We start from the raw sequence: 12,808 nt of genomic DNA, 5'->3' as shown, positions 1-12,808 counted from the left end.
CAATAATTCCTTCCTGGCTACTGGCATTTTATTAAACCAATACGAATGACAAATCTTTACAGTGCACAAGATCAGTCTCCCATAGCATTTCACAATTCTACTACTCTTATAATGATGTTTCAATTACCTTGATACCAAAACCACATAAAGACATTACTAAGAAAGAGAATTCCAGACCAATTTCACTCATGAACATTGATGCAAAAATACTAAATAAAATACTAACAAATCGAATCCAAGAATACATCAGAACCATCATCCACCATATCAAGTCAGCGTCATCCCAGAGATGCAGGGATGGTTCAACATACAAAAATCTATCAAGGAAATCAACCATATAAGCAAACTCAAAGAAAAAAAAAACACATGATCATCTTCTTAGATGCTGAAAAACCTTTGACAGAATCCAACGTCCCTTCATGATAAAATCTTGGAGAGATTAGGGATACAAGGAACTTACCTAACCATAATAAAGGCAATAATCAGCAAGCCAAAATTCAACAAGCAAACTTTCAGTATTTGTAGATAATATGATAGTGTATATAAGCGACCCCAAAAACTCTACCAGGAAACTCCTACAGCTCATAAACACCTTCAGTAATGTGGCAGGATTCAAGATAACCTCAAAAAAAATAAGTAGGGAGTAATTCAGACATAAAAAGATTTATATTGTAGTATTTACGTTATATGAAGTTCATAATATAGAATAATAAAAAACAGGATGCTATTATCCATTGTAGATTGAAAAATTATTAATTAATGAGCATAAAATTTTGTTCTGGGATGATAAAATTATGCTAGAGATGGATAGGGAAGCTTTAAATGCATTATTGACATTGAGTTAGACCCTTAAAATGGTTTAAATGGTAAGTTTTTATGTATATTTTATGGTGAAGGGGAAATACTCAAAATTTTAAAAGCAAGAGACAAATTTTTAAATCTAAATTATTCTAAATATATTACATACACTATTACCAAAATGATTGTCTCACATCTAAAGTGATAAAATCATGGATACGGATTAAAGATTAGTAAGAGCAAGCACCACATATAATTTAGAGCTATTGTTATCAGGAAAATAACAGGAAAAAGACACAAAGCGTGTATAAAATTTTAAAATTAATGAAAAATTATTGAGAAGTAACAAAAAATCAAATTAAGTTGAATTTCTAATAATTTCCAAATCCTTGAACCCTTAAATCTAAATAACAATGTAACTTTGATTTATCTTAAAGAATATTTGAAATTATGAAAATAAATATACATCAATATTTACATGAGTGAAATAAAATATAACTTAAAATATAAGTTTTCCTTTTTGAAGCAAGTTTTGGAGTATACATGTTCACTGGGGCTGGAGCAATAGTTTTAGCAGTTTAGAGCCCTTGAGGTACAGTCATGATGACTGCAGGCTGCATCCCAGCACCCACACAGTAAGCTGGGCACCCTGGAAGCTCCGAAAATTGCAGCTCTGAGAGATCCAATGCTCTCTTTTTACCTCCGTGGATGACGAAGCACAAACAACTGTATACACACACACACACACACACACACACACACACAAAATCTTTTCAGCATTCATTTCTTCTAGAATATTGTTTAATAATCCTAAGAATTTCAGGGTATTTGTTTTAACATCCTCTTCACCTCTAGGAATCCTCAGACTGAATGTCATCTCTACAAAACCTCAGACTGAACCTTTAACTCCTGTCTCCACCAGCCATATCACTTTCCGTCTCCATCTCCCTAGTGCTGGAATTAAAGGTGTGAGCCACCACCACCTGGTTTTGTTTCTCTTTTAGATTGATTCAATTTCGTGTAGCCCAGGTTGATCATGAACTCACAGAAATTGTTCTGCCTCTGTCTCCGAGTGCTGGGATTAAAGGTATGTGTCACCACTGCCTGGTCTCTATAACTAACTAGTGTGGCTAGCTCAGCACTCTGATCTTCTGGCAAGCTTTATTTGTGAAAGCACAAAAATATCACTACATATATTTAACATTTTTCCTAATTTTGAGATTTTCTTATTTTTGTTTTTCTAAGAACTTGAAATGCATCATATTATCTTTCTGAATTTCTGATTTTTAATGCTGGAAATCTAAACTTATGAACTGTTTTACAGCTATCTTATTTTAATTCAAGTTATTATACAAGTTCTGATATACTGTGTGTGCTCATTTTTTTCTAGTAGGAGTTTTTAAATCCTCACTTGCCAATTTCTATCAGTTCCAAATCATTCAAAATCACATTCTTCGACTTTCATGTTTGCATATTTCCTCTTTTCTGTTAATATTGATTTCTACTTCCATTCTACTCTAACTGGATAAAATACGATATAAATATAGCTTGAATAAGCATGAATTCAAAAGTGATGGGATCAATATCTTTAGCAGAGAAAAATCAAAGGAACGTAGTAGGGTGTAGCACTGTTACTGCTCTATTCAGTAAGATAGATCTTACTGATCTTCAGTGAGATAGGGCAGAAAAATGGAATATACTGTTGGAAAGCAAATTAGTGTAAGTTTAAGGTTCAGATACAGACAGTGCAAATAAAACTTTTATGACTGTAAAAGAGAGTCTGCAATCAAAAATAAAAACTCTCCCTTACTAGAACAATACAAAAGGTGTCTTGAGGGTAAGATTCTACTCTTCCATGGCTCTATCTTGTGGAAATACAAATTCAATTGAAAGGAGAGAGCCTGAACCTAACATTACACTGACTGGGTTTCTGACTAAAAAGTCAATGGCTTAGGGAAATAAGTTCACAGGTTCACAAGCCAAGGCACACAGAGGTCACTACAACAATATTAGACGGGGGCCAGACTATGTATTGAGATGGCTCCAGAACTTGGCAATATTGTCTACATGGTTCCTAGTTTACAAAAATGGAAAATGCAAGAGTTACAGAGCAATGTAGGCTTGTACCTTAGTTCAAGAAATCTTCTTAGCCCTGACTGTGTCTAGGGTCGGATTTCTAAGAAATGAGGCCATTTGTGAGGCTATTAGGCAAAACCGAATTTGCACTATAGAATGACAGAAACAAGGAATATTCACTGAGGAAAGCTGCAGGAAAGTGGTATAGCTGAAGAAATGTGGTGCTCAAACCCATTTGAGACCTCATGATGCCAGTACAAGTTACAGAGGCTGGACATGGAGCTACAGGGTTTGGTGTTAGAGTTACTAAGCCCGGTATTGCTTTGGTATCATTTATCCTTGTTATCTTGATAAAATGAAAACAATTATTTTTTTATCATTATCTACAGGAAGTATGTAACATTGATTTTTTTTATTGTGAAGGAACTGACAGTTAAGAATTACAAAAAAAAAAGAATTACATTGAACCTCAGAAAACTTTGGACTTGGATCTTGAACAATGAAAGACCTGTTAAACTTTTGGAGACTATTAAATGAATTAAATATAACATCTATATTGGAAGCTTGACTGACTTTGGCCCAAAAAGCCTTAGTGGTTCAGAATGTGCCTGAACTTTGATCTCTCAAAGGTCTGTCAGTTTGTGAACCTCAAACATCTGCAGTAATGTAAAACAAATAGGTTTACTCCTCAAAGGTAGAAACTATGTTATTCTATAATATGTTTGTATTTAAAAGTATAGGTTCATGACTGAAAAATGCACTCCTCAGCATTAAAAGCAGGACAACCCTGGGTTCTCTACCTGAGGGTTCACTCCAGACACTTGTGCTACTGTTACTCCATAAGCATGCATAACTCAGAAACAGCAACCATTTACACAGTAAACTACTCTCCCATGAAATGGTCCCTGGAGTTGTTTTGTTAACCGAATGATTGTCCACCAGTGCTTAGTTCCATGTTCCCTATTGAGAAATGGACCATGGACTACGAAACAACGTAAGTAGATGGGTGTCCAGATTCTCAGAGAAGCAAGACTTTTGTCCTGAATCATACTCCTGGCTTCTTTTTCTTGGCAAAAAGTTACCAAGGAAAGCAACAGAGGAAACTGAATTATAGAAACAATGTTTCTGCCACCAAACTACATATATTTAGTCATTTCATGATAATCTATGCCCCAGAGTCTGGCTTCATGATCAAAATATAGGTATCACTCATCATAAGACAGTATAGCTATCATGATGGTACTCACAAATGAACCTCATCATCAAGAAGGATACTTTCGGCTATTACTTTTCCAGTGACAGAAATAGAAAATAGAAAATCACCATCAGTTGTTACCATCACAGACATGAACACCCGTTATAGCAACTCAGGATGTTTATAGTAGTAAAGTAAAATGTCATGTTTTCTCTAATATGCAGATTTTAGATTTTTAAAAATTAAATGAATGCATTAGAAAGATAATTTAGGAATGAAATATGACCAGCGGGATAAGGAGTGGAAATAACAGATGGTATTTAAAGAGGTGAATATCACCAAAGTATATTAATAATGTTTGTACAGGGCACATATCCAACAGACTTTAGATCCTAGTACAGAGACACTTGCACATCCACATTCATAGCTGCTCTACTCACAACAGATAGAAAATGGAACCAACATAGATGTCTAACAGATGAATGTCTAAGAAAAATATGGTGCATATACACAATGGAATAATACTCAACAGGAAAAAGTGTACCCAATGAGGAAACTCAATTATCCTAAGAAGACAAAAACTAAATGTATACCCTAGTTTCAAGTCTTTTGTGTGTTTAACTCGAAACACAACTACAAAGCAGAAAACTAGAAAGTGACCTATCGGGGAAACACGTTAAGGAAGAGAAAGTAATATTACGTATAAAACGTAGGTAGAGTTGAAATACTGAGAGCAGTAGGTTTAAATGGGGGTAAAGCACCAGAGAATGAAGAGAAGCAGCGGAATGGAAGACTAACACAAAGGAAGAGAGTATGAGAACCCACGGAGGCCTATTATCTTACAACCCAGGATTGAAAAGGGGTATTAGAAAATATGTGAAATAACATAAATGGGAGGGATGCTGAAAGTTAAAATATTATTTAGAAATAAGAATGGGGATATTCTTTGGGAGGGAGAACCATTTTTATAGAGCGTGGCCACTTTCCAATGTTCCAATGAATGGCCTCATGACCTTGTACATATGGACAGTACTAACTAGACTTAGTGGGTTATTTAGAAACAAAATGTGAGGCTGGGAGGGGAATATGATGGGAGGCACAAAGGAGAAGTTGGATGGAGGAATTGGGGGTAAGTATGATCTTATTTCATTATATACATTTATGGAATTCTTTAAAATGAAGAAAAATTAAAGAAATTAAAATAATATTGACAACTTTCTATTCAACCTCAAAAAAATCCATAAAATGTCAATATAAACATTAAATTTATTTCATTAAGTCAACTTTATCCTGATGTTAAATGTACACAAGAATATGTTAGGAAAACATTTTATAGGCAAAATATCTGATGTCCACAGATGAATAAATGCTAAATATAAGAAAAAATCTAAACAGTTACATTAAAATCATTCTCTGTGATCCAGTGGAATCTGTCAGATATATACAAATATAATTCAACAAAGCAATAAATGTAGCAGGTAGGATCTTAACAGAATAGCCACACAGAACATAATCTGTTTTTCTTTTCTTTTTTGAGACAGGGTTTCTCCGTGAAACAGTTCTGACTGTCCTGAAACTTTCTCTGTAGACCAGTGGCATCAAACCCACAGAGATCTGCCAGACTCTGCCTTCCAAATACTGGGATTAAAGTTGTGTGCCGCCACCACCCAGCCAGAAAATAATCTCAAAAGAAGTCAAAATATTTTTATCAAATTCAACATCATTTAATAGTTAAAAACACAAAATAAACTCAGTATAGGTGAAATGTATTTCAACCCAAAAAAAATATAATGGAAGAAATAACTGATATAGTTTCCAGTACTTAAAATTTTTAAATGTTTCTCTCTAAAATGAGGAGAATTAAAAAAAATGTCCATTCATCATTTCTCGTTTATTTAGTACTAAAAGTCTACCAGAGTCATGCAGGCAAGAGAGGAATACCAAAAGGAGTTCAAACAAGAAAAATAAAAATGAATTTGTATGTTTGTTTGGTGCTAAAATTATCTTATGAAAAGAATAACTTAAAGACACCAGCAAAACAGTGGGAGAGATGAATCAGTGCATAAATGTTCTTACACAAATCCTGACAACTTGAGTTTGATTCCTGGAACACACATGGTGGAAGGAGAGAATCAATTCCCTCAAGCTGTCTTCTGACCTCTACAGGCATGCCATTGCTCATGTGTGCCTACATACATTCACACAGGTACACACACGCACACAAACACATAAGTAAATAAAGATTTTGTTTGGTGTTTTAGACTGGATCTATCTACTATATAGTCCTGGCTCTTCAAGAACTCACAGAGATCCACCTGCGTCTGTCTCCCAAGTGCTGGTAGTAAAGACATTTGCTACCATGACTGACTTAAATAAATATTTTTTAAAAATACTAACAAATATAGTAAAGTTTCAGGTTATAAACAGCATACTATATTCAGTAATATGTCAGTAGACTAATGAAAAGCTTTCTTAAAAAGAAATTAACGGAATAATTTCACTTATGAGAATATAATAAAATATGAAGAAGTAAATCATTCAACATAATGAAATATTTGTAAACCAGAAAGCACAAAGCACTGAAAAAACATTGAAGATATCACCAATAAACAAATATATCTCGTAATAGGTTTACAATTATACAATTATAATTATACAATATATTCATATTATTATGTAGTTAATATATAATATAATAGTTATAAAATTATATCAATGAAAATCTCTGTACCACTTCAATCAACAACATTTTTACAGAAATAGAAAAAAATCTTAAAATTTAATTGAAATCACAAGAAAACCTGAATAATCAAAAATAAATTGCTGGAGGTATCACACTTTATACTTGCAGAATATATTCTGTAAATTCACAGTAGCTAAAACATCATGGTAATATTTTTAAGAAAATAAACACATGATCAATGTGAGGACAAAAACTCATTAATGAACCCATTTATATATGGCTAATCACTTTTTGACAAAAATACCAAGGTCAAAAAATAGGAGAAGTCCATCAAAAATAATGCTGAAAAGATTAAATACTTGACATATGGGAAAGTAAAATTAAACTATCATTTTATACAGTATGCAAAAATAATAATTAAATTTAAGACATGCACTTGTAAATTTATGCCAAAAAAAGAAAAAAATCCATGATGTTGTACACAATGAAGATTTTCATATGAATGGGTAAGAAAACAGACAACACAAAGCAAAACAGGGAAGTATGATAGCATTAAATGAAAGTGCTTTGTTAGATCAACTGGATAGTGGAACCCCAACTGAAAAAGATATCCCTATCTGATTGTCCTTTAGGCAAATCTTTGAGGCAATTTCTTAATTAATGATTGGTATGGGAGGGCCTAGGCCACTGGCAGCAGTACCACCACTGGAGACATCGTTCAAGGTGAGTCATTGGAAGCAAGCAAGTCAGTAAGCAGTGTTCCTCTGCTTCTCAGTGGTCTGTTTTAGTTCCTGCCTCCAGATTCCTGCCCTGCTGTATTCCTGCCCTAGCTTCCTCAGATTATAGACTATAAATATAACAAACCCATTCTTGTGGAGGGAAGTGTCCATCCTGCCTGGTCCCACAGCCATTCAGTACCCCAAAAGCACACAGATGTTTATATTAATTATAAACTATTTGACCTATTAGCTCAAGCTTATTATTAATTAGTTCTTACATCTTAAATTAACCCATAATTCTTAATCTATTTTTAGCAATATGGCTTGGTACCTTTTCTCAGTGAGACATTCTCATCTTTCTTCCTCTGCATCTGGCTGGTGATTGACTTCCTCTTTTCCTGTTCCCAGAATTCTCTTAGTCTGATGGCCCTTCCTATACTTCCTGCCTGGCTACTTGACAGTCAATATTTATTAAACTAATATGAGCTATAAATCTTTGCAGAGTACAAGAGCGTTATTCCACAGCATTTCCCATTTTTATTTTCAAAACTCTGAATCTAATATCTTTTACTTAGCATTTTTCCTGACCATAACCAACACTCTAAATAAAGACAAATATCCAAAATCCATTTTTGGTGGGGGGGGGGAAGTGGTTGTAGTTTTCTAGGCTACTTCGTGCTGATTGGGGGTGCTGATAATCTTATAGGAACCAAAAACAAATCTGGGATTATGATCAAGTCCTGACTGGAGTATTCTGTCAGGCTGGATCATCTCAGCCAGCAATCTTTTAGCTGTTCTGAACATAGAACTCAGAGGGAACTGGAACACTTTTCTGCCCAAGTTGACTCTGGTCAGCATTCTATAATAGCAAAATAAACCAAGCTAGGACTTTCACTTATGTTACTAATTTAGACGAACACCCTCCAACAGAATTTAGTTCTGCTTAGCTAGCTTCTCAAAAGTCTCCTCTGGCTCATATCTTGCCCTGGAAATACTTGTCATAAGCTTTTAACTTGGGTTCAGATTTTAGATCTAGACACAATATAGTGAGTGAAATTCCCCTAAAACAAAGCAATTGGTTTACCTCAGTATTAACCCTAGAATACACTTCTTGGAAGGGAGATAGTCCATTCTTCCATAGAATAAAAAGTGAGCTCGCCTCCATATAAACATGGCTCATGTCATCTTTGGTGTTTATCAGCTTTTGTCTTTTTAATCCTATTTTTCTCTTTTCAATGTTAGTGATCTCTATTATTTTTTTTGTCTTCTTTATTTTTATGCTTAAGTTAATTTTCTCACACTTTTCCAGTTTTTCTTCCTGGAAGATTAGAGATATATCTTCCGTTTTTAACATAACCTTTTAGTTGCTATGCTTTCCTTCTAAGATTGCTTTAGCTATACCCTGCATATTTATACATGCAGTTCAAAATACATTCTGATGATGGTTCGCTGTTGATGGATATGGACATATGTTGGTACTCTGTGCTGTTTTTTTTTCTAAACTCAATTACTAAATAAAGGGTTATGGTATGGAGATATTTTTAATTTTCCACAAAATCATGCTATCAAACATAGTTTATCCTAGTGCCGTAAATCTTTCTTTATTGAGCTGGTGAGGACTACAAATAAGAAGTCCAGCAGTGAATAGAAATGGTGGTGGCAGGCATCCCGCTTTGTGGCCAGTCACAGAAAGGAAGCTTCGAATAATTTACCACTAAGTAAGATGCTTTTACTACATTTTCTGAGTAAAAACTTCAAATTAAGAATATTTCATTCTGGGCAGTGTGAGGCTTCGCGCGCGTGAGCGGCACGGGCGCCATGCCTGGCCGTCTAGCTTCGGTGGCGGGTACCCAGGTCGTTGACGCGGGCCCCAGCTGGGAGGCGCCTGAGCACGGTGTCGAGGTTCTAGGACCATGGAGGACCCGCAGCCATGCCACAGCCGGAGCTGCCACTGTGTGACAGCCTCATCATCTGGCTGCAGACATTCAAGACTGCCTCGCCCTGTCAGGATGTCAAACAGCTGACTAATGGGGTGATCATGGCGCAAGTTCTTCATCAAATTGACGTAGTCTGGTTCAACGAATCTTGGTTAAGCCGAATTAAAGATGATGTTGGAGACAACTGGAGAAAAACGGTTAGTAACTTAAAGAAGGTCCTCCATGGAATTACAAGTTATTATCACGAGTTTTTGGGGCAGCAGATTTCTGAAGAACTTATTCCCGATTTAAACCAAATAACTGAGAGTTCAGACCCTGTCGAGCTTGGGAGGTTGCTTCAGCTTATTCTAGGCTGTGCAGTCAACTGTGAAAGGAAGCAAGAGCTTATTAAAAATATAATGACCCTGGAAGAATCTGTTCAGCATGTGGTCATGACTGCAATTCAGGAGTTAATGAGTAAAGAAACAGTGAGCTCTCCTGCAAGGGACGCCGTTGGAGAATTAGAGCAACAGCCTAAAAGGGCTCTAGAAGAGCTTCAGGAAGCCGTAGCAGAAAAGGAAGAGCTAAAGCAAAGGTGCCAGGAACTGGATATGCAGGTGACTGCACTTCAGGATGAGAAGAACTCACTGGTCTCTGAGAATGAGATGATGAACGAAAAGTTTGACCAGTAGGATGGCTCTTTTGATGATCCAAATACAAGGGTTGCGAGAAAGTATTTTCATGCACAGTTACAACTAGAACAATTACAAGAAGAAACCTACAGGCTTGAAGCTGCAAAAGATGATTACCGTGTTTACTGTGAGGAACTTGAAAAGCAGCTGATTGAATTTCAGCACAGGAATGATGAGCTGACAAGCCTTGCTGAGGAAACCAGAGCTCTGAAATATGAGACAGATGTTCTTAGGGCTACCTCAGACAAAGCAAATAAACTGGAGTCAACAGTGGAGGTGTATCGTCAGAAGCTACAGGATCTAAATGACCTCCGCAAGCAGGTGAAATCTTTACAGGAGACAAATATAATGTATATGCACAACACCATGAGCTTGGAAGAGGAGCTCAAAAAGGCCAATGTAGAGCGCGCACAGCTAGAGACCTATAAGCGCCAGGTTCAGGACCTTCACACTAAGTTGTCCCTGGAGTCTAAAAGGGCAGATACACTAGCATTTGAGATGAAGCGGCTTGAAGAAAAGCATGAAGCTTTACTCAAGGAAAAAGAGAGACTGATAGAACAGCGTGACACTCTGAAAGAGACGAATGAGGAGCTACGGTGCCCACAAGCACAGCAAGATCACCTAAACCAAGCTGATATGTCTGCTACAAAAAGTTATGAGAACCTTGCTGCCGAGATCATGACAGTGGAATATAGAGAGGTGTTCTTTCGGCTGCAGCATGAGAACAAAATGCTTCTTCACCTGCGGCAGGAAGGGACGGAGAATGAACGCACTGAGCAGCTGCAGGAGCAGCTGGAGCAGAAGCACCGCAAGATGAACGAGCTGGAAACTGAGCAAAGATTGAGCAAAGAGCGCATTGGAGAATTGCAGCAGCAAATTGAGGACCTCCAGAAGTCATTACAAGAACAGGGCTCCACAACTGAAGGCGAAAGTTCCAGCAAACTAAAGCGGAAGTTGGAAGCTCATATGGAAAAGCTAACAGAAGTCCATGAAGAATTACAGAAGAAACAGGAGCTCAATGAAGACCTTCAGCCAGATATAAGTCAGAATGCCCAAAAGATGAGTGAACTTGAAGCTGCTCTTCAGAAGAAAGATGGAGACATGAAAGCAATGGAGGAGAGATACAAAATGTACTTACAGAAAGTCAGAAATGTAATAAAAACTTTAGATCCCAAATTAAATCCAGCATCAGCAGAAATAATGTTACTTAGAAAGCAGCTGGCAGAGAAGGAAAGAATTGAGATACTAGAGAGTGAATGTAAAGTAGCCAAATTCCGTGACTATGAGGAAAAACTCATTGTTTCTACCTGGTATAACAAGAGCGTTTCAGAAACTGGGCATGGAATCTCGGCTTGTGAGTGGCACTGGTGCTTGCAAAGACACCCATGTGGGCGCTCCTGCTGGGTCCTTAGCACAGCAGCGGCACATCACCAGCACCCGGAGGAAAATGTCTGTTAAAATCCCAGCCACAGCATCTGACTAGTCTGCAAAGAAACGTGAAAAAAAGTGCCACAAAATGTTTTGTACCCCAAGAAACTACCAGACAAAAAAACAAAGGTTAAAAAGGTTGGTAACCGCTAGTTTTGTTTGGATTTTGTTTGAGATAGGGTCTCCTATACTCCAAACTAGCATTGAATTTACAACATATTCAGAGATGAATTGGAACATTGATCAGTCCTTCCCTCACTTCCTGCATGCTGGGGATTAATAGGTGTATACCAACATAGCGTTTTATATAGTGCTAGGAATTAACAGGTGTATACCACCAGAGCGGTTTATACAGTGCTGGGGATCAAAACCTCCCCTGTAAGTCAAGTGACCTACCAACTGATCTACATTCCCAATATTGGTATCAACTATTTTTAAGTCAATATATATCAAATTAATATTTAAGTTTACTATAGCTACAAAATACAGAATCAGCTGTCTCTGGGCAGCACTTTTGAGTACTTGGAAGTGTGATAAAGCAAATATTTGTCTTGAGATGGCATCATGTATGGGAAAGCAACTATATATTCCAGCTTTATGCTTTTAGTTGTAACAGCAAGTCAGTTAATTTGTAATTTAGTAATACATTCAGATTTGCCTTGTGGGAAGCAGTCTCCAGTAAGGCATGTAGAGCAGAACTGTGCAAGGTAAATTCTTTGACCTGCGTGTACAGAGCGTTCCTCTACTTGCCATTTCTGCCCTCAAGAGGAGACTTTGTCAAGCTGTGGAAGCTCTAACACTTCGAAGACTTTACCGTTGGAGTGACTTTGTCCTGTCGGAGTGACTGACTAGACATTCGCAGTTTCTCCGAGATGTATCTCAGTTTGCACATGCACTGCTGTGGATGAAGGCTGCAGGGCTTGACGGGAACTTTAAAGTGGGAACTTTAAAGTTGGAAGTAAGCTGTGTTGTAAGAGGGACCTTTCTGTTGGAAAGCAAACTAGAATACATGTTGAATCTCCACGTGCCTTTGAGCATGAAGTTGTGGCTTTTGCTTTCTAAGAATGGGTGGATCATGTATAATTTTGCCTCATAGAAAAGAAACAATGATGTAACAGCTTAGGACCAGTTCAGTCTCTGCTTACCTCTGGGAAGGGTCTGGAGCTGGATTCGTGGCATTCAGGTCATTTCTGCCTGGTATTGGTCTTTTCAGAAAGGTTTCTCTCTAGTTTGGGGTCACTTTTTAAAGTCACACTTTGGAATATTAGTTGTTAAATCAGTATTGCCTGATGTAGCCACAA

At 36.9% G+C, this 12,808-nt stretch overlaps 1 pseudogene; it reads left to right on the top strand.

The window, feature by feature from the left end:
* The first annotated feature begins 9,384 nt into the window (after positions 1-9,384).
* On the top strand, positions 9,385-11,562 carry LOC125389330 (protein Hook homolog 1 pseudogene; annotated as a pseudogene).
* Positions 11,563-12,808: the final 1,246 nt, after the last annotated feature.

This window comes from Myodes glareolus, chromosome X (assembly GCF_982192425.1).
Source record: "Myodes glareolus chromosome X, mMyoGla1.1, whole genome shotgun sequence".
In the NCBI taxonomy this organism is placed as follows: domain Eukaryota; kingdom Metazoa; phylum Chordata; class Mammalia; order Rodentia; family Cricetidae; genus Myodes; species Myodes glareolus.
Note: the sequence above shows the minus strand (reverse complement) of the source record. Positions and strands in the feature narration are given on the sequence as shown.